At 41.9% G+C, this 23,432-nt stretch overlaps 1 long non-coding RNA gene across 1 annotated transcript; it reads left to right on the top strand.

The window, feature by feature from the left end:
• The first annotated feature begins 11,733 nt into the window (after nucleotides 1-11,733).
• Nucleotides 11,734-16,196, top strand: LOC146890338 (uncharacterized). Its single transcript, XR_014999200.2, has 2 exons — nucleotides 11,734-11,949; nucleotides 12,375-16,196. It is a non-coding gene; the product is annotated as an uncharacterized LOC146890338 (long non-coding RNA).
• The last annotated feature ends 7,236 nt before the right edge of the window (nucleotides 16,197-23,432 follow it).

Raw genomic sequence — 23,432 nt, 5'->3', positions numbered from 1 at the left:
CCAAGGCTTGTTCAGCTCCTTTCTTATAGAGCCCAGAGGCACCTACCAAAGGGGTGGGACTACCCATAGTGAACTAGGTCCTTCCACATCAAACACCAATCAAGACACTGCCCTACAGACATGCCCTCAGGTCAGCCGATAGAGGCAAGGCTTCCCTTGATTCTTGCTCTTCTCACAGGACTCTAGTTTGCTTCAAGCTGACAAAAAAACTAACCAGCACACATAGAAAAAAAACAATCACAACAGCATGAGTTGGAACCAAGTGTTTTCTTAAGTTAAGAGGCAGAAACCACAAAGTAACAAGCAAGGAGACAGGAAACCAGCAACAAAACACACACAGAGGCTAAGCGATGCTACAGACACCATGGGTTACCACACCACGTGACTAGCGGGGACTTCTTTGGCAGGGTACACATAGCCTCCCTTGCTTGCTTTTAAAATCTGTAGACTTGACTCATCTCTTAAGTTTATTCAGAGCAGAAATAAAGGGGGAGAGGACCTCTCTCGGACATGTTTCAGCCTTGACTGCGTATTGCAAGTGCTTGAAAAGGGGGTGAGAACATTAATGACCAGTGCTTACTACAAACCAGCTCTGCTGGAGTAGAAGAATCCAGTTTTTTTTAAAAGGATTTTTTACATGAGCATTGTATTTATGCATTCCCCTTTCCTATCCTCCATCCATTTCCACTTGTCCTTTTCCAATTCATGGTCTCCTATTATACACACACACACACACACACACACACACACACACACACACACAAACACACACACACAAACACACACATATGAGACAAAGGTTACATTTATAAATTTATAAACACAACCCACTGAGATCATTTGGTATTGCTCATCTGTGATTAGTGCTGACTGGATGAAAATGAGGACATGACCACCCCGAGATACAGCTGAGGAGAAGGTTTTTGTTGTAGATATAACGAAGAGTACAACCAGAGGCAGCTGGAAGAATCCAGAGCAGGAAGAGAAAGTAGTGGACTAGACCTGGCCAGTACACTGAATTGGACCATGGGGGAGATGAGAGAAGAAGAGACAAGAGACGGGACCAAGGGAAAGTCAAGAACCAAGAGGCCAAGAGATAGGTCAAGAGGACAAAGAGATATAGGAGAGCGCATGGCTGGCTGAAATGGCTGGGCTATATACCAAAGAGCTGCAGGGAAGGGCAGGCCTGCCCCTGGGCTGGTGAGTTCAGGGTGGGGGGCAGGGTGTGCCAATCATACATGTAGCAGGTAGGAAATAAGGGATGATAGAGAAACCTGGCTGCCAGGCTTGCTTTGATATATTAAATAGGTACTCCATGTTTAAGAATTAACTCTGACGTTTTGGCACTGAGGAACCTAACATGGGCTCATCCTTGGAGAAGATTGATTCACCCTCTCAGCTTCCCACCCCCGTTTTAGCCACCATTAATTACTGTAGCTCTTCTTGGAGGGAAGCTTTGTGAGAATTTGCTCATTCAGTCAGTATGTCACATTCAGTTGTCTGTTTTTGGATTTTGTTTGTGTGGCCATATTGTTGAGATTTCCTGGGTGCAGCTTCTCTGAGATATATAGAAGAATTGCCATGCAGCAGGCGTTCTGGTATAGTTGTCATGGTGTCTTCTTTACCCCCAGGCCCCCCAGTTCACTGTGTCGGCCCCCCATCCCCATGATAGCATGGCTGGAAGACACTACTTAGGAATAAGTGAGAGAAACTTGATCGCTTTTCCTTGCGCCTCAAAGAAGAAGACAAGAAGTGGGGCATTTGCTGGTGGTCGTGTGGTCATCTTCCTTAGGAGGCACACACACTGCGGTTTTTCCCTGTGATGAAAGTATACTTGCAGAGAAGATCAGACAAACCAAACAGGTTAGTGACTGAAACATATAAAATAACTGTTGGAGTTAATGGCAATGTGATTGGACAAACATTGAAGTGGAATCCAGATGGATGAGGCTTAGCAAGATCAAGGCAATTGCACAGGAGAGCAAAAAGGAGCTCACTCATTGAGGAGAGCCAGGTCATATGAACAGTGACTCAGGAGACTGGCAGTCCTGCTGTCCAGGGATCTTCAAGCTTCGGTTCTTCCTGCTTCCTGGGTCAGTTTTCCTTCAACCCCATAAGGAAGACTGCAAATGTCTACTTCTCCCCAAGACTTCTCTAACTTGAAAGGCTCCCAGCTTCTTACAAGAAATGGAAACCTCCTAAGGTTGCTTTCTGAGTAAAATGATCTATGATTTCACATGGCTAATAAGTGTGTCATCATCATCCTCATCCTCATCCTCATCATCATCATCATGGTTACTAAGTGTATTTACTGCTGTCTTGAAACATGGCTCTCTATTCTGCAGCTTTAAAACACACACACGAAGGTCTGTGCAAATATGAGTTCTGAAAGTTCAAAAGGGCTGAGTTAGTGTCTGCTGTGCCAGTTTTCAGTGTTTCTCTGCTGGGTTGGCTGCCCACCTGACTCCCACCTTTAACTAAAGCTGTTGGCAGTCCATGGCTTATGGCAAGAGAAAGAAGCCAGTTTCTTTAGGCCTCAGGGATCTGCCTGCTTTATACCCCACGACCCTGCAAAGTTGGGTTTAGAGGACTGGACAGTCATATGGCCAGTGTTCTTCTGTGTTCTAGAGATCTGAACTGAGGCCCTCCTGCTTGCAGGGGCAGGCACTTTACCTACTGAGCCATCTTCACACTCTCTTCTCTTTTTTTAAGTGAATGATACATGTGCAGATATTTGAGGTTGTAAGAATATTAAATTATAACTAAGGTCATGAGAAAGAAGTCAGAAGTCCTCTGAGTGTCCCTTCCACATGAAGTTAGATGGCTCCATTTACTTGCTTTGTCATGCCTGAATTTGGTTTAGGAGGCTCTTCTTTCCATGTGTTGCTTTCATTGGTTGAATACTGCCTTGGTCTTTTGATAGGGCAGTCCTTAGGTGGGCAGAGTAGACAGAACAGAATGCTGGGAAGAAGCAAAGTGTGGCAGATGTCATGATTTTCCTGCCCAAGATGGACACTGGTTAGACTCATGCTGGTAAGCTACAGTCAAGTGGCGATACACATTAATAGAAATGGGTTAATCAAGATGTGAGAGTTAGCCAGTAAGAGGCTAGAGCTAATGGGTCAGGCAGTGGTTTAATTAATACAATATCTGCGTGATTATTTCAAGTATAAGCTAGCCAGGCAGGATGGAACAAAGGGGTCCCACGCTCATACTACATGAATTTATCAATCTGCACTCAAAAGCCATGCAATTCTGCAGCCCTTCATTACAAAATGCTACATAAAGTTACAGCTACATAATAATAATGAAAGACCCCAAACCTAGTCTCTATTTTAAGATTGAAAGACCTCAACCCTAGACTCCATCTTAAGATTGAAAGACCCCAACCCTAGACTCCATCTTAAGATTGAAAGACCCCAACCCTAGTCTCCATCTTAAGATGTTTTGATCAACTAGGCCAGGGCAAAACAGGGTATCTGTGGGCGGCAGAAGCAGTCTTGAGAAAAACACCCAGTCCTTTGTGTATCGAAACCAAGGGGGCAGAAACTGGCTGAAACTAGCTTAATTTAGACTTGTTTTAGTAGACTTGTTTTTGTCCATCCCATATGTTGTTGATCCATCCCATATGTTAATTTAATTTGAGTTGACCAGTGATGTTGCTGTTGCTATGCTTCCCCGTTATGTAACTGCTGAGACCCTATAAATATTGACTGGAAAAATACAAGGGGGGCTCAGTCTCACTGGAGTACTGAGTCTCCCGTTGGCTCCTTCAACAATAAAGAATCCTCTTGCTGTTTGCATTCGTTGGAGTGGCTTACTGAGTCTGGGGGCTCCTTCCCTGGACCTTAGAAATTAGGGTCTTTCAATACAATATAAAAACAATTAGTTAACTCACAATCCTAGTCAACCCCAGCAATCACCTCGACATGTATGCAAGCAAACAGACATTTTGCTGTGGAAGATAACTCTGTTGAAAAGTCAAAGTACGATAAAATTGTGGTAGTTAAAAAAATAAAAGAACATTCAAAGGTGTTGGAAAAGACACAGCATTGATTGCTTGATATATGAATAAACTTTCTAGAATATTTTTCAAATTTGGCCTAGGACAAGATTGTGAGCCAAAGGATGACAAGATGACAGGCTTTTCAAGTTTGTTTCGGACTGGAAACAGGAGATCCTTAAAGGAGGCGGGAACCTTGGGATTTGCTTGCTGACTTAGTTGAGGAGCTGGGTATGAGAATGAGAAAACAGCATGCACTTAGCAGTTGAGTGATAAATAAGTCAAACAACTGGATTAAGCTGACCTTTGCTCCTGGGAAGAGGGTTGAAATGATTGGCCAGGGAGATGAAACCCTCAAGGCAGCGATGCCACAGATTCATGTTACAAACATTGCCTGATGTGATTAAAAATGAGAATCATATCTAAGGTGATCATGTGTAAGTATATGAGTTACAAATGTATGCACATGCATACATGAAGAAAACAAAACATTGGATGATGATTGTATGCCTAAAAGGGTTCATTCAGGGGAAAACTTATATAAAAATCTTTCTCGTTCACTTTATTTTGCTTTTCACAAAAATTCTTCCTCAAAACAAGGCTCAAAGTTTATTTTCTCTTTGCCTTTAACCTTGGTAAACATTTTCACTATTCTCCTGCACTGGTGGAAATAAACTCACAATGTCAAGGAAAAAAAAAGATCTATTGATAGAATATTGATCTGTATTTTTTATGAATCTATATCCTCTAGTCTGTCATTAATACATTGTTTTTGTTTCTCTGTTTTTCTTCTCTCTCTCTCTCTCTCTCTCTCTCTCTCTCTCTCTCTGTGTGTGTGTGTGTGTGTGTGTGTGGTATTGGGTGAGCATACATGTGCCACAGCATTTATGTATGGTCAGAGGACAGTTTTGTAAAGTTGGTTCTCTCCATCCACTTTTCTGTGGGTTCTGGGAATCAGTTCAGGTTGACAGGTGAGTGCTTGTACCTGCTGATTGTCTCCCAGTCCCACACTGTCAGTTTGTAAGTGTTGGTACATTCACATGGTATAAATCATGAATAATGAGACTATTTATTTGTAAAAATGAATAAGAAGTGATGATAAGCTAATTATATCAAGCAACAGATAAGCCAAGTTAAATTTGGCTGAAGAGACGTTTATAAGACAGACGTTCATCCATAACCAGCCTTTAAAATTAGGAAGTAGACACAAGGCAAACATCATACAGAGTAGACTGGCAACGCTGACTGCCGGTTCTTCCCACTGCCTAGGTATGTACCAAGGAAACGACCCGTGGAGAAGAAAAATACACACATTGGTTCTGCAATATGCACTAGATAATCTGAAACAGGGCAACCACCCCAGCTCTGACATGTGTGTTCACAAAAGATTCCGTGGAAAGGACGAGAGAAGGTGTTGGGGGTAGGCTGATCCTTGGGGATAAAGAAAAAAAATAAAGCTGGATTTTAAATTCTCTAAACCTCAGAAGATGACTTCTGTTGTCCTTTCCCCTGCCTTCCTCCACTGGAGCAGAGGACAAATAAACCACCTTTGTCCTACCAATAAAAGCCAAAATAAACGGCCACTACCATGGAGGCACAGTTCGGAAGACAAGGTGACCCACAGCTCACCATCTGGAATTCCAGAGAAATGCAGTTTCCCCTTTGATATTATAATTTTAATGTCCTTAAACTTATTCTCAAAAGAAATGGATGCCCATTTCCCTAAGGCTAGACTTTCTTTGAAAAAATTGCTTACAACCAATACCAAAGGGTAGTGAGTTACAAGTAACTTTGCTATGCTGTTAGGTGGATAACAGACTTCAATGGAAGGCTGTCTGTTGAGTTTGTCCAATGCTATTAAGTCATTCCAATTTTATGAAGTCTCAATTATGATAGTATTATATTTAGCCTGCTATGAGTTTTGTAAGACTAATGCTCAATACAAATGGTGGTGGGATTTAATGTTAGCTTAAAAGAGAATGTTGGTGGAGACTGGAGGCAAGTCATCTTCTGTTCATAGACCATAGAGCATAGTAAGAATCATCGCTTGGGTTTTATGGTGCCTGTCAGCTTTCAAAGGGGTCTCGCTGACTGTCTTCTGTGATTCTTCAAACACCACTGCATTGGAAAGTGGAAAATTATCTTCTAAATGCATTTACAGAGTCCGAAAGACTCAGTAGCGACTTCCTATTCTTGCCAATCCTTCTTGGAGACCAAGTACTTAAGTGCTAAGTGCAGAAGGTCATGGAACATCTGTGGTATCAGTTGAGGCCTCTGAGCTAGCCTGGTTATTTGGAGAACACCATGGTTATAATCCCTTTACCTACCTGTCCTTGATTGCTTGCAGTCTTTGACACAAAGCTCATTGTGAAGTTGGACATAGATTGTGGGAGCAACTTGAATTTCAGTTGGTAAAGGATACTTAAACCAAGTCAGAAATACAGACCCTGGGGACCAAAGAGAGCCAGACTGACACCCATCAGGAGAAGCAGAGAAGAGCTCTTAGTGAACCAAATAGAATGCCTTACCTGAGAAGGAACTTTGCTTGAGAAGTGAGTGACTCTATCTATCTATCTATCTATCTATCTATCTATCTATCTATCTATCTATCTATCTATCTATCTATCTATCTATCACATATTGATTATATATGATGATGGGTTTCATAGTGGCATTTTTCACAAGTACTATATTTTATCAAATTCACCTCCCATCACTCAATGAATTTATTCAGAGTTGCTTGGGGAAGCATGGGTGAGGAATTATCTCTAGGAGAATAGACAACTTACTGGAGGTTCTTCTGTTCATGTGTTGTTTTCATTGGTTAATGAATAAAGAAATTGCTTTGGGCCTGATAGGGCAGAACTTAGGTAGGCGGAGAAGACAGAACTGGACTCTGGGAAGAAGGGCAGAGTGAGAGACACCATGGATCTTCTGACTGAGACAGATGCTGGTTAGAATCTTGCCGGTAAGCCATAGTTACATAGCGATACACAGATTAATAGAAATGGGTTAAATTCAAATGTAAGAATTAGCCAATAAGAAACTAGAGCTAATGGGCCAAGCAGTGTTTTAATGAATACAGTTTCTGAGTGATTGTTTCGGGGCTAGGCAAGTCGGGCAGCAGGGATAAACAAGGGGCCCTGCTCCTTGTAACAGAAGAAAATGTCTCTCTCCTCCAGCTGCCATTGCCTGCCAATAGACACTTGGGGAAGGGCGGAGCCACACTTGTTCAGGTCTTGTGCAGGTAGTCACGGCTTTGATAAGTTCATGAGTACAATGGACACGTCATGCCTGGAAGACGGTTCATAACACTCCACCCCTTCCTCTAGCTCCTCCATGCTCTCTGTCCTTTTTCCCCCAGTGTCCACTGAAGAACTTTATTATTTTGGTAGCCTTATCTTTGAGTAGAATTATAGTGCATTAATTCAATTTGTAAAGCATGATATCCTCAGATATACCTGTTTCTTTTTTAACCAGAGTGCTTGAAGTCTATTTGTTAGCCTTGAGAAGAGAGTCTTGGGTATTACTTAAAAGATGTGAGATTTTTCAAACACATACAAAAAATAAGGGTACTCAATGAACAAACTATATGTGATCAGCTCCAGGGACTGCATGATGACTCTTCTTTCAGTTAAACCTCCACCGAGTCACAACTCCTAGGCTGTTCTAAAGTTGCCTCTGGCCCTGTATTATTTTATCTGCAGGTTTTTAAGTTTATGTCCATACAACATTTGCTTTGTACTGAGTACTGGGCACATGCGTGCAAAAAAATAGATGTGAAGTTGAAGGTGAGTTCCTGCAGAAAGAGCTTCTGCTTGGTGCTGGGTAGACACATGGCCAAGAAAATCGGCTATCCTGTGGAACTGGGAGTTCAGCTCAAATCCTCTTATCCTCAAGTTTTACCCTAGTTCTTCATTTTTTTTCCAAAAAAATAATTATTATTTATGATTGCTGGGGAAATGACTGAGTGGGTGACTAAGAGCACTGGCTGTGCTTTCAGAGGACTCAGGTTCAGTGGTCAGCACCACACCCACACAATGGCTCACAACCCTCTGCCAACTGCGAGTCCAGTGCCCTCTTCTGGTGCACATATACTCATGCAAGTAAAAGACTCATGCATGAAATAAAACAAATCTTTAAGAAAGGTTTAAAAACGCATATGAATTTGTGTGAGTTACTAGAGTTATATGGAGTTGTGAGCTATCACGTGGGTGCTGGGGACTAAATCTAAAGCCCCTGCAATAGCAGAGCATACTCTTTACCTCGGAGCCATCTTTCTGGCCCCTAATCCTATTTGGAGCTTTTTATAATTTAGAGTAAGAAAGAATGAGAGTTGGAATTTATTACAGATTTAGACACTGTACTATTCCTATGATCTCTCTCTCTCTCTGTCTCTCTCTCTCTCTCTCTCTCAAATGAAACAAATACTTATGTTGTTAAGTACACTCTATCTGCCAGTGGGTTATATTTGCTTTCTGATAAGAAAATCTGAGAAGAGTCAGGTGAATTGCTTATCCTTGCAAGCAGGAGGAGTGGACCTTGAAGTCTTTCATCTCCACAAGCCATTGCAGCCATGCTTCCCATGTATTTTTCTTTTGGGTGTGCAGTACACTGTAGATTTGGGTATGTTGAGGCTCTCTCATGGCATAAATTATCTTACTTCTTTGAGGAAGTGTATAAATATAATAATTTTGAATAGCTATCCTATGTATGGATTTGGAGATATAAATATCTGTAAACTAAATTATCAACAGAGAAAAGACTGAAGCACACGAAACAAAGGTGACCACTCAGGCACTCTCACTTGTCTGATGGCATGGGTTGTATCATGCTTGTTGGACCACATATGCTTTCTGACAAACTCATTTGTATAGGTATCTTTAAATTATTTAGAAAACTACCTAGCTTCACTGACATGGTATCTTTTTAAAGGATATCTGTCATGTTCAAATCCTTTGCACCTTAGAATATGCATTGTCTGCTAGGCACCAGCAAACAAAAACGATTTTCTTCACAACAAGTTAAAAGCACGGTTCTGAGGTGGAGCTGCCTGTCTTTGGATCTCAAATGTGGTCCTTGCTCTTGTTTAGTTTTAGTAAATTATCCAACTCTCTTTCTTAGGTCTCATTTTCTGAAACATGGGAAACAATTTTAAAAAATTAATGTCTACTTCATAGTGTTTTGTGAGAATTAAATAAACTATTCCACATAAAACATTTACTGAGTGAATCAGAAGCTACTATTCTGGTTAGTTCTTTGCTGACTTGACCCAAGCTGGAGTTTTTGCTACAACATCCAGGCATTTGATTCATAGTCTCGTCAGTTATCAATGATTGTATAAGGCAGAGGTAGAATTTTATTCCTTTGCAAGTGGATTCAAAATTTTTTCATCCCAAGTCATTAAATGCTTTTTCTGCTTTATTTTTCTTGGCAACTTTGTCTAAAACTGGTTAACTATAAAGTTACATTTTTATGTTTGAATCTAATCTGTTTTAAATTAATTCTCATTGTTTTGCAAGTGGTTTTTCAAATGTTTTACTATCATTTGTTGAAAACCAATGTACCCCTTTCCTACCGAGATTGCTTTGTGCTCCTAATGGCTGATGAGAGCTCAGACTGAGGCTCCCTTTTCTGCATCTGCTCTCTTCTCTCTTCTTGTCAGCTAGTTGTCAACTTCGTTCTGTCTGCCTGGAGAGGAAGTACCTTGCTTTCTTCCTTTGGTAACACTAGAAAATATGCAGTAAAATTCAACTTAAATGGGTGTAAAGTTAAACTAAAGCTAGACTATTGGCAGAAGATCCTGGGAAGAAGAAATGAATATGAACTTACTTTTAGCAGATTGCAGGATAGAAACTTCCCTTTATCTGACAGTTCTATACTTTCACTAAAGGAAGGAAGAAGATAGACAAGACACATGGCAAAAGAAAAAAGTTTGAGGCCACCACTAGGAGAAGTACCTCGCCAGTACTGATACCAACTGGTACATGCTACGTCCTCAAAGACGATTCTCGGTCACATAATACAACCTCTTGATTCTTCCCTAGGCACCGGGCTAAATCGAAAACCAAGGAAGGGAAAGCATTGTTGACAGCATCCAGTAGAAGACAGGGTTCTGGGAAGGAGGACTCAGCACATTAGCCATCCTGGTGTGACCCCCCCACATACTCAGAAGGCAGGGTCAGCTGTAGTTTGTGTGTGCTGGTCTAGTTGCTGGGGGGTAGCATCTTCTACTGCCTGGACCACTGAACTGCACTGGTAGTCAGCCTTATGGACCTCTGCCTAAGGTATGGGAGAGGCTTGAGGAAGGTGTAGGGCGCAGTGGCTGGCTGCTCCATCATGGAGACACTAGAAGAAACAGCTAAATGGGAGATGGACTAGGCCTCAGGGGCCCATCCTGGCTATATTTCTTGTCATTTTATTTAATTGTGTGGTACATGTACTAAACAGTGCTATAAGACTAGAAGTGGAAATATGTTAGTCATTAATAAAAATTAGAAAATAAAGAGGTAAGTAAACAAGAGGTTCATCGTATGCTCTAAAGGACAAGTTCATGGCTGGTTAAGTGGCTCAGAGAATGTACTCAGAGCAGAATGCTCAGAGGTGGGTCCCAAAGTACCTGCTGAACAGCTCCGTCAACTTCGGGAGCCTCCATAGTTTGTGTAGATTGAGTCCTGTCTTAGGGTTTCTGTGTTGTGAAGAGACACCGTGACTATGGCAACTCTTATAAAAGAAAACATTTATTGGGGCTGGATTACAGCTAAGGGGTTTAGTCCTTTATCATCATGGGAAGGACACACTGATGTGCAAGCAGACATAGTGCTGGAGAAGGAGCTGAGAGTTCTGTATCTGTATTGGCAGGCAGCAGGAAGAGAACGCCACCTTGGGCCTGACTTGAGCATTTGAGATCTCAAAGCCCACCGCCAGTGACACACTTCCTCCGACAGGGCCACACCTACTGCAACAAGGTCACAACTCCGAATAGTGCCATTCCCTGTGAGCCTATGGGGGCTGCTTCATTCAGACCACTGAAGTCCACCTCAAAGGACTGTAGCTGGTGTGCCGTGTAAAGTCCTTAACAACTGTAGCATTCAATCTTTTTTATGTACTTCTTACTTTGTTTTTGCCATGTATTTCAACTGGAGGTATGACTTTGTTGGAGTAGGTGTGGAATTATTGGAGAAGGCGTGTCACTGGGAATGGACCTTGGGGTTTCAAATGCCCATGTCAAGCCCACCCCCTTTCCACTTGGGGCTCAGGGTGTAGCCCTCGCCTACTTCTCTGGCATCATGCCCACGTGCTGCCATGCTTTCCACCATGAGGGTCAACGGCTAAGCCTCTAAAATGGTAAGCAAGTGCTCTGTTAAATGCTTTCTTTTGTGAGAGTGGCCTTGGTTTTGGTGTCTCTATACAAGGATAGAATGGTAGCTAGGTGATTTAGAGCTACAGTGAGTTAGAAGAATAGAACAAAGTACAGAAACAGAACAAAGTCACATTGATATTGTTTTCATAGCAGGCATGTTCCTGAAGAATTAAGTACAAGTGGTTTGATAGTTTATAAGCATGGTTGATGGCTATCATGCAACAAATCTTTCTTACAATGTGAACTGCATATGAGTTTAACTTGTGTGTAAGAAAAATTTGTATAGATGGAGGCTAAAGTACCTTCTAGACTTTTCTGTCTTTTAGATTTTTTTTTTATAATTTTATCTTCTAGATACACCAAAATCTCCCAATGATTGAAGGACTCCAAATTTCTTTTCTTTGTGATCATTAAGACGTTTGGACAACCAGAATGACAAACAGATAAGCAGGCATCCTCCCACTGTGGCCGAGGTCAAGGTCAAGATATTGCAAGAGACTGTGTAATGTGAATTTCAGAGTTTGAGTTAAAGAAATTCTAGATTTCCCCTTCGTCCCTCCTGAGAGGATCTTGCTCTGCCCAAGTGAGTGTTGCGGCTGAGGAGGTCCTGAAGCGCTTTTTCTAATTTGACATGTAGCCTAGTCTTCTAGGTCTGCATTCGTATTTGTCTCTTGCTTTACATCTTTATTTTGCCAAAATTTTAAAGTTATTTAGTTTATGGGTATCGCTGTCTTATCTGAATGTTTTTCTGGATACTATGTGTGTGTGTGTGGGTGCCTGAGGAAACAAGAAAAAGGTGTTGGAGCTCCTGGAACTGGAGTTACAGATGGTTGTGAGCTGCCATGCGGGTGCTGGAAATTGAGCCCAGGTCCTCTGGAAGGGCAGCCAGTGGTCTTAACCAATCTCCCTAGCCCTCACCTTCACTTCTTGTCCTGTCTAACCATGCGGAATGACATATTTGATGATGCTTCCTAAGATAATTTTATACTTTCCTCCTTCCTTCCTTAGTTATTTTTATGAGATCGACTTCTGTTCCCCACTATCCATGACCTGGCTCTACACCCTTTCTCAAGCCATCCTGTCAGTTTTACGGTTTGTTTGCATCCAAGGTATGTAATGTTACACTATTCATCGTGGTTGCCAAGCAATGACATGCTCTGAATCCCTATGGGAATTCCCCAGTTCCCAAACACATTCATTCAAGAAGGCTGTCCTCAGAACATCCATCTTCTTTTCTGACCGCCTACAGATAAGGGGCAGCTGTTGGATCATGGTGACCACAGCTACTGACTCCCATACTGTGAGGTGACAGGATCTCAGAAAGCCAGCCCTTTAAGCTGGATCTGCTCATGGCTCCTGTGTCCCACAATGCATGTTCTCAGGAATGCGGTCACATGGAGGCATGATATTGCCATCAAGGAAGCATTTCTCTCTGTACCATCCGGGTGTCACCCTTGCCGCAAGGCTCATAGGGAATGCTGTCCTAACGTGGTCAAGTTCCCAGGAAATAAAAGCCTAAGCCTTCTTTGGCGTGCAACTCCATTCTTACACACACACACACACACACACACACACACACACACACACACACACCTTGCATCATGTCTCCTTTTGCTCATAATATGCATTTTTTGTAGCGACCCTCCTTCACTCAACTCTTCCCTCTTCCTTCAGTATAGTAAATCTTCAAAATCAGGTTCGCGTCTCTTTTTCCATGGACCCTGCCTACACTGACCAAGTCCTGTGAGGTTCATCCCACTGTTTCCTTTTGCACATTATTTTCCCCTCCTAATTTCACAACTGTCAAGTTTCCTTCAAAGAATTCCAACATTTTGCACTTAGAAAGGACCCGAGATAATCCTTGGTCTCTTTGCTCTTTCATATTAGCAATTAATCAAGGCTCCGGACATCGGAGCTCTGTTTTGAGGGCCAACAGGACTTCCCCTTCCTGTGACTCCTGGGAGGTCTGCAGCTCTGCTCCTCCAGGGCCAGAGTCTTATCACTGAAGATTATGATGCTGGCCTGCAGCTTTTCAGGGCACGGAAATGGAAATCTAAATTCAAGTCCTATTGAAGAAAGGACCAAAAAAACAAAACAAAACAAAAAATATTGCTGAGGGTCAGATCACCAATAGCCACACACACACACACACACACTCACACAAATTCCACCTTGTATGAAGTCACATCAGAGAGGCTGAGACAGGAGCTGAGTTAGAAATATCCTCTGTGGTCCTGAGAGCCAAGATATTATACACATTAGGAAAAGAATTGGATCATACTTTAAAGAAGTCACAAAAAAATATGTATAAGTTCACATGCAAGGTTGAAGTGGTGGAAGTATACGTGTGTGTGTGTGTGTAGGCATGCATTTACATACATCACACATGAATATACTCCCAAATATCTGTTGCCATATGAATATGTATGTATATCTTCACATCGATATGTGTATTACTGACCTTGTACTCTGTGATGAATCTCTTGAGGGCATTAATCTGAACTCTCTAGCTGTGCCCTTATCACGGTTTGTGCACAGTACAAGTTCATGTGATTCTCAGGACCTTTCTCCAGTGGCCACACAAGTCAAGAAGAGCAACTTGGCCGGCATGAAGCACAGAAGTAGAGTGGTTGTTTAGCTTTCGTGATGCTCTGGGTTTCACCCCAGTACTGCAAAAGTAGAGAAACAAATAAATAAGGGAATGAAGATAGTGAGTGGCGCCTCTGCTGATTCCCAGGACTCTCCTCCTCTCATGGTCGAGCTGCTATTCGATGCTGCTGTTTGGAAGCCACACTCAAGCAGCAAATGGACTAGGTTCTCTTGCAATGGTGGCATCCCATGACTCCTTAGTGCCCAGAGACATCAAGGCCCTCGCCACAACCTTTGGCAAAGTCTAGGTGTGCTGGTCTGGTGGCACACCCTGAAAGTGGATCTGGTCAACTTAGCTGGCTCTTGGGGCGAGCCTACACTGGATTTAAAACTTTTGCAGGACACAGGTTAGTTGTGGCTTAACCTTTTTAAGGGCCAGTTTTGTTCATTATGGCAGAGTTATCCAGAGAGAATGATCCAGATTTCAGTGTGGGCTAGCCTGATATCATCAGTACCTCCTCCTCTGGCCCCCAGGATCCTCCATAGCTTTCTCTGTCTCCTCGGTCTGCACCTGCTGCTGGTCCCAAGCACCCACTTCTGAAGGACTAAGACAAGCTGTCCCAGAAGCATATCTCTGCTTAGATTTGGATCTCTGCTTCCTCCCAGGCTAACATCCAGGGACAAAAGCTCTCCTGAGTTAGATGTGAAACAGACTCCTGCTGCTCGGGAAAGAGCAGAAAGACCAGCTGTCTGGGGACCAACTGAGCTTCAGGAGAACAGGAAAGTGAAAACTTAGTACTCAGGCCCCTCAGGACGGGTTCAGATGTGCAGGAAGACATTTGGTGCTGAAATGTCAGTGTGTGTGCAAGAGGCTCCTTAGAGAAATCTGATAAACATGAGAAAGCATGTCCATGATGGCCTTGACCCCTGATGTTCCCCAGAGAGTGAACCGGCCCTGGCACCATGATGCTTGGCCACAGGCACAGAGGTGAGTGAGTATGCCTAATGGGATGGCTGATATGAATCCACAAGTCTTAGTTTTTGTTAGCCAGGGCCATGACACTTTGTAAAACCCTTCCATTTTGGTTCAACTGTGACAATTCCTGTAACGACAGTAATTTGAATTCCAGCAGTAAAGTAGCTTGTTCCAATTCTAGCCTTCTCTACCCTATGGACCCTACATAATGGCTTCCAGGAAAGATAGTCATGGATCACCTTGTGTTCTCTAACTGGCCACTCCCTTGTTACTCCTAGCAATGGCTAGCTCCAAACCAAACAGGAAACTCTTCAACCCCTGACCCTTCTTGCTCCATAACTGTGCAGACTGGAAGCTGACTGCAAGCTCTAATCTTTATGGGATCCCCACTCTGCAGGTGTGTTCTCCCAGAGAAAGGCCAGGCCTGTATTAAGTCACTCATTTCCTTGTCTGTCCTACATTTTTGCTGACCATTCAGTTTTCACAGGACCTTCATTCCTGTTCCCCAACCTTGGGCTACTAGCGGGCTAGGGGGAGATTTCATATTTCAGACTACATTCTGTTGGAGGTACAAATATTCATCTTTGTTTTTCTGCTGCCCCAGAGCTGGGATTGCATGTGTGTGCCACCACACATTTCCCCCATCTAGTTCTAGGGATAAACTTAGATCTTTACACTTGTGCAGCAAGCTCTTTACGGACTGAACCACTCATTTCCAAACATTAAGAGTTAAAGACAAAGGCTGACCAGAAGGGAGTGTGTCTAAGCTGGGGCCTATGGGCAAGTGATAGCTTGTGGTGGATCACTGGCTTTGGGATCTATAGGCTGGTTTTCAGCCCTTGTCATGAAAGACCCCAACCTTAGTCTCCATTTTAAGATTGAAAGACCCCAGCCCTAGTCTCCATCTTAAGATGTTTTGATCAAACAGGCCAGGGCAAAACAGGATATCTGTGGGCGGCAGAAGCAGTCTTGAGAAAAACACCCAGTCCTTTGTGTATTGAAATGCAAGGGGGCATAAACTGGCTGAAACTAGCTTAATTTACACTTGTTTTTGTAGACTTGTTTTTGTTCTGATGTTGATCCATCCCATATGTTAATTTAATTTGAGTTGACCAATGATGTTACTGTTGCTATGCTTCCCCCGTTATGTAACCCTGAGACCCTATAAATACTGGCTGGAAAAATACAAGGGGAGCTCAGTCTCACTGGAGTACTGAGTCTCCTGTTGGCACCTTCAACAATAAAGAATCCTCTTGCTGTTTGCATCCGTTGGTGTGGCTTATTGAGTCTGGGGGATCCTTCCTGAACCCTAGAAATTAGGGTCTTTCAGTCAGCCGATAAAAATGCTCAAACCATAATCAGTAATCTCTCTTGCAGGTTAGAGTTGCAGAGTCCCCAGTCATTGCCATAGTTGGGGGTCATCAGAGACTACCAAGCCTGTGTACCTTCTCCAACTCTCTTAACTGTAGAAGTTTCTATAATACTTAAAGTATTGTAAATACTTTCTGAAAGTAAAAATAAATGTAGTACTTCTACAATCCTGTCCCCCTGCCAGTGGCTACTTTCTTGGTTTATTGAAGAACTGACTTTGTGGGAGACCAATGATGTCACATTGGTCATGCCATCATTTTTCAACTGTTATAAACAAAACAAAGCAAAACCTCCCTCCACCTGTGAAAATAGAATGAATGTTTTCTGTATATTTTAATATCATGTCTTAGGAAAAGGAATCCACCACCCAAACTCTTGACGGACATCCCTTTATCCTGTGGTTAAAAATGATGCTGACTTTCTTCTGTAAGAGCCTGGGATTCAGTAAGACAGATCTAGATCTACAACAGAACCTCAACAAAATGCACCTCCTATGCTTTTCCGCACAGAGCAATGATACCTACAGGGGAATTCAGCAAAGATTTAAAATTCCCTTCAGTCACCAGGTTTTCTAATGCTGGAGGAAGACTCCTCCAGTTAGAAAGCTCCAGTGTGTTTACATCGTTGCTCATCTCTGTGTTGTGAAATGCCCTCTTTTTTTTTTATAAGCTGCCTATTACAGTGAGGAAACTGTCCTCACTCCCAGAGCACAGACAACAGTCCTACACTTCACTTTTCTGGTGTCAATTCTTCATGGGCCTAGTGAATGCCCACGGTAATGACAATGCTTCTCTATGCTGAGTCTCACTTATTATGATGTGGTGAGAGACAAGACAGGCTGGATTTTTCTCAAGAGCTTCATTCTCTCTCAGTGTTAAGCTGAACAGAGATGAGCAAAGTCCTCATGCAGGTACTAAGCTAACTCAGCACCGGAAATCTCACTTTAGAGAATGTTCTAGCTGTGGCAAACTTAATTTTGGAAAATTATGGAAAATGCTGGAGCCGAGTTGCATTATAGTGTTGGTAGTAACTCTTTGTTGTTCCTGTAAGAGGAGTGTGCATGAAAGCCACTGTGTGCCAAAGCATCAGCTAGCTCAGCGGAGCAGGCAAGGCAGCCAGTGCAGGAGCAGGCAAGGCAGCTTTCACTCCTGTGAGAGCTCTGAACTCAGCCACGATTTGGTACCGAGGTCAAACAAAATTCTGAAGCCATTTTCCTTTGAGAACACAGACAAGCTTTTCACTTTGCCATTGTGTCCAGGCAGTCAAACAAGAGCAAGATTGTTTTCAGTTTTAAGAAATTACAATTATTTAGCCTTTAGGAGGCTGGGGAAGGAGAATTCTAAGTCTGTGACTTAAACAAGCACCGTTTTATTCCAAAGATGGTGTAGAGAAATCTATGAGAAGTACAATTTTTTTTTCTTTTTCTATCACTCTACTGAGTAAGTGGAGTTTTCCTAAAAGGTAATTTATGGTTTATACTATGGCAAAATTGCAGTTTCCTACTTCAAAGGAGGACGCTACCCAGTTAAAGTGACAGCTCCACATTCATGAGCTGAAGTAGGCTCAAACATGGGGGAGAGCATGTGTGATCTTTGCTGTAGCTTTGGTCACTAGATTTGGACTCGGCTTCATAGTAAACATTCGGAAGTGTTTTAGATAGTGTCTTAACTGGGGTTCTATAGCTGTGATAAAACACCACACAAAGCAACCTGGGGAAGAAAGGGTCTATTCCATCTTACAGCATGGAGTCCACCATGCAGGGAAGACAGGGTAGGAACTCCAGACAGGAAGCTGGAGGCAGGAACTGGAGCAGAGACCAAGGAGGAGTGCTGCTTTCTGGCTTGCTCCTCCTGCCTTGCTCAGTTTATTTCCCTATACTGCCCAGAACCACCTGTCCAGGAGTGAACTGACCCCAATGGACCTTGTCATATCAACCATCAATCAAGAAAATTGCCTTGCTGGCTTGCCTGCGAGTTAAGCCTGTGGTGACATTTTCTCAATTGAGATCCCTTTTCTCTAGGTGACCCTCCTGTGTATCAAGTCGACATAAAAACGGCCAGCAAACATAGCTACATGCCTGCACTGCCCCTTGGGAAACTCTGACAAATTGCCTTTTCCTGAAGACTCTGTGTGTCCAAACAGTTTGATGATGCTGCATCCTCAGTTTTTAATTATATACTCACCTTCTTTCGATTTAAGACTCTGAACTTCTTAGCCTTGGATTGTTGCTGGGGTATTTATTTTGGAGGAGATTTCCAAACTTAATGTATTTGGAAAAGCTGCAAATTTAACTGATGTTATAACTATCTTATCTATATAATAAACTGCAAGTTTAATCTGCCACCACCATTGACCATATTGCTATAAAAATTAAGATTGCTTTGAGAAGGGGCAGGGATTTTAGTGGAAAAAAAACTTCTTAATCTTCCTCTGATGGCTTAAAGACCTGAGCCTATTAATTCTTTTTATACTCTATACCCAGAATCATCTATTCTATACTTATGATTGTACAGCCATCACAACTGATAATGGTTTAGCAGCCATTTACCCTTGAATGATAACTTTAATTAGGAGCATTGTTACAACTCACCACAGACTGATGAAGTTGATTCATGGTTCTATTTACACTGGATTCTTGGAATCCTGTTTCACACTGGTATGAAGCTCAATATTTCAATCAAGTTCAAAACCACAGCCAGATGTTGAGGTCTTTCGAGGTCTGCTTTCCAAGCAGTGTCTCAGTCAGGATGATGCCAGTCGCGCTGCAACTGAGAAACAGAACTCACAACAAGGATTTGAACACAGAGAGATCTCAGCTTCTTTTCCTGTTACTGCAATTAAACACTCTGAGAAAAGCACTTAATAGAGAAAGGGCTGACCCTCGCAGCTCAAAATACAACCCATAATGGCAGGCGGTCAAGGTAGGAGCTTGAAGCACGTGATCACAGTCTGTCCGTAGTCAGAAGAACAGAGAAATGGGAGCATGCTTACCAGTGTTTATCTTTACTTCTTCGTTTTGCCCAAAGATCTCTTGTCTCAGAAATGATGTCGCCTATAACTAAGATGAATCTTCACACTTAGATGAACATATTCAAGATCATTCCTCTGCAGGCATGTCTAGAAGTCTTTCTCTAAGCTGATTCTAAAGTCCCTCAAGTTGACAATTTACTCTAATCATCGCTATCTCGTATAAATCATTTAGAGTTGGGCATGTGGTCCTGGGCTGCAAACGAGAGCAAGCGAAGTGCAAGTCAGAGAGTGAGTGAGACAGCAGGCAGTGCTTCCCATGATTTCTGTGTCAAGGCTCTTCTTGAGGTCCTGCTCGTCTTCCCTCAGTGATGAGGAACAAGTCCTTTCCTCCCTAAGTTGCTTTGGGCCAGGATATTTTGTCCCAATAACAAAGGCAACTAGAAAGTGACCTGGAGGATGCAATGTGTTGATTTCCATGGCAAAGGAAAGCATCTTAGAAAAGAAAAGGGTCTAACATTTTGGAGAAATCAAGGCAGAAAATTCAGTTATTCAAATCACACCCACAGGAAAAAAGCAGAGAAAAATGAATGCATACACAGTACTCGCTTGTGTTCAGCTCAATTTCTTCACTCTTGAGTTGTTCATGATTCTCCGCCCAGGGAATGGTGCCACCCACAGTGGACTCAGTCTTCCCATATTAATTAACTAACTTAACTTTTACCCCCAAAACATGCCCAGAGACCAATCAAATGTAGAAAATCCCTCATTGAAACTATATTCCCAGTGATTCTAGATTGTGTCAAGTTGACAATTGACACTAACAATCACACATATATTGTAGGAAGATGCAAATATTAGGCTGTAGCAGAAAAACATTTGTAAAGAGTTAAAGGATGCTGTTTTGTAGTTTAATAAGTTACAACTAATAAACAATGTTTTTCTCTTTAGTTGTTCAAATTCTTTTATCAAATCTACATGAAATATGTTTCTAAAAGGTCAGTGAGTAGAGACAACTCTATTCCCTGTTCAGTTCAAAAGTTCAGCACTGAACTTAGCATTTCTAGCTTTTTATTTTTTCAGTGTGGACTCATTTGGTAAAGCAGAGCACATCAGAGGCAAAATTATGATTGTATTCAATCAAATACAGAGAAAATTATTCTTGCAATTGGGTGGCATACACATATAAGTAATAACTATATTAAGCAAACTGTAATGACTTTTCAGAAGAAGTATCAGCTGCTGCCAGCATCAGAATTTTAAAAACATTTGATGAACATAACTGACTATAAACATCTATTGATTAAAGTTATGTAGATACAGAACAAAACAAAATAACCAAGCCAAAGCACAGTTCCTATTTTGCAAGGTGGTGGGTGCTTCTCTTGTTCTTATTTAATTGGATTTTAGGAATGTTTCAGTATTGAGAAGAATTACATTGTAATAGTTGGCTAGTTCCACGTTGGCACTGAAGGACTCTTCAATTAAAAAATGATTAGTTGGAAATCTTTTATTGAGAGTCTCGTGTGTTAGAAGCCAGAAGATTTCAGGTTTTGCAATAACTACAAAGGCAAACTGATTCCTACAAAGTCAGGGAGCCGAGAAAATTAAGTGATGAGGAGCTCAAACAGTGTGCATGATTCAGTTCTGAAATTCTGTAAATGACTTGTAGAAACAATCTTTTGATCAAGCTCGGTTTTTGATAATTGGATTATATCATGTGCTGGCATGGAATGAAAGCCCTGTGACTTTGGAGCATCTATTTGGCAACACATTAGAATTATGAGCAGAGAGTTTATTTTTATGAGTTTTGCCTTATAAAATGTTTTGTGGCAAAGAGAATCTCAAAATTGAGGCAAAGAGACATTATCTACAAAGTATCTGGCCTTATATGCAGACACATTTCCTAAGGGCTAGAGCTGCCAATCTCAGTCACTTTGTAGCATTTTCTCCATGTTGATTACATTCATGAGCACCCACCCATCAGTGTATTTTATCAATTATGATGTTATACATTACAGGAAAGAGCAAACAGACATCCATTTCAAATATTACTATAAATATTAATTTGAAGAATATTTGAAAATGTATAAAGATAATTAAGAAAAGTAAGAATCTGTGAAAATGATGTACCATGTGTGATATTACATAATATACATTTTCAGTGAATGAGTCATAGAGATGTTGTATGTCAATTTTACTGTGAAGATACAAGATAATATAATTTTATATTTTTATTTAATGTATAAAACTATGAATAATTTTATTTTTAGATAAAGTGATTATGCAAAGAATTTCTGCCGAAAATACTTACAAGTCAATCAATTTAAACTATGTGCCAATTTGTTGAAAGTTTCTCTCTCCCCCCCGCCCCAATTGCTCAGGTTGGCCTTAAACCCAGGTACAACTCATAAACATTTTATTTCTACTGAATTGTTTGAATTTATCCATAAACTCACACAAAAAGTTTAGAAGGTAGAACACAGCCAAGGCTGGTCTTGAACTCCTGACTTTCCTGCCTCCAGGGGCTGATATTGAAGGAGATGGTTAATGAATCCTAGAAATATATAATTTCCATCAGTCCCCTTTTGTTTTCAAAACTGTCCTGCTTGGGATCTTAGTGTGCCAGAGTTGCCATCACAAAATTCTACACAGACTAGGAGGTTAAACACAGAACCTTGTTTTCTCCCAGTCTGGAAAGATGAAAGTCAGGCACTGGAGTGAGGCCACAGTGTGCTTCCGATGCAGGCTCTACTCCTGACTTTCTAATATCCAATAGATATTAGATAGCTCTCACAGGCTACCCCAAGTTTTGAGATGGCAGAGACACAAAGCCCACTCTTTCTGATGCATCTCACTAGGGCACTAACGCTATCTGGAGAGCATTATTCCCATGATCCACATGTCACCCATTATTACCTTTGGTAGGCCTCATTAAATACTATCACAGGGGTCACAGTTTCAAAGGGCAAAGCTCAGTCCATTACACTCCTACTTAAAGTTGTAGTCCTATACTTAGGAATTAGTCACAGAATAAGAAGGGACAGCTGGGTCCAGTGGCATGGAGCTTCATATGCACAACCTTGTGTGACCTTAACCACCAACATGCAAGTTCTCTCTCAGCATGCAGAAGAAAATGAACAACACCCTTGATCTCTGCACTCCAAAAGGAGCTTTTGTCCTTTTCTCCTTGTCTCTGAATGGTGCAGGACAACTCTGTATTCTGTCAATTATGTTTTAAATAAACTCTGATTGGCGAGGAGCCAGGCAGGAAGTATAGGCAGAACAATCAGATAGGAAGTAGAGGAAGGTCAAGGAGAACAGGAAAATTCTGGGAAGGAGGAAGCCCATTCTTCCCCAGTCCTGTCCAGACACTGAAGAAGCAGGATATGACCTGCCCAGCTGAAAAAAGTACTGAGCCATGTGGCTAACATAGATAAGAATAATGGGTTAATCTAAGTTACAAGGGTTAATAAGAAGCCTGAGCTAAAGGACCAATCAGTTTATAACTTATGTAGACCTCTGTGTGATTTTCTTTGGGACCTAACAACTGTGGGAACCTGGCAGGACAGAAACCCCAACAAGCAGGCCCTCAGGTTACATCTGAAGGATCTCTATTCTCAGAATCCTTTCTTCATCATGTCCCTGCTTCTTTTGGAGGACACAGTTCCTGCTTTCCATCTTGCTAGGGAGCATAGGATTCTGCGAGGCTGCCCTGGAGGCATTTTGCTGGGTTCCCCCTTGCTTCACTATAGTTAGTAACTCTCCTGCTTACGTGGCTACTCTGTGAGGTCGCTAGCAAGCTAGAGATGCCACCAATGGTTTTCTGTGATCTGAAATAACCCTGGAATAGTTGGGGCATTTGCTGTTCCTTCCCAGCCCTCCTTTGAGTGGTGAATTTCTTCCTGCAGGTTCATGGCCACCAAAGGATCGTCACATCCCCCACTCCCATCCCATTCTGCCTCCCAGAGTCAACTTTTTCTTCCTGGTAAAGAGCTAGCTCTTAAGTAAAGCCACATTATTTACATGGACGTACTTTACAGTTTGCTTCTCATCTTCTACAAGATGCTTTTGGAACCCTCTACCAAACAGCTCACACCTACACTCTGATGCCTTCGGTTTCAAGATTATTGTGGCTAATACAAGTTTAAAAACAACAATAA

Source organism: Myodes glareolus, chromosome 22 (assembly GCF_982192425.1).
Source record: "Myodes glareolus chromosome 22, mMyoGla1.1, whole genome shotgun sequence".
Classification (NCBI taxonomy): Eukaryota; Metazoa; Chordata; class Mammalia; order Rodentia; family Cricetidae; genus Myodes; species Myodes glareolus.
The sequence above is the reverse complement of the archived record's forward strand: the minus strand, read 5'-3'. Positions and strand labels throughout refer to the sequence as shown.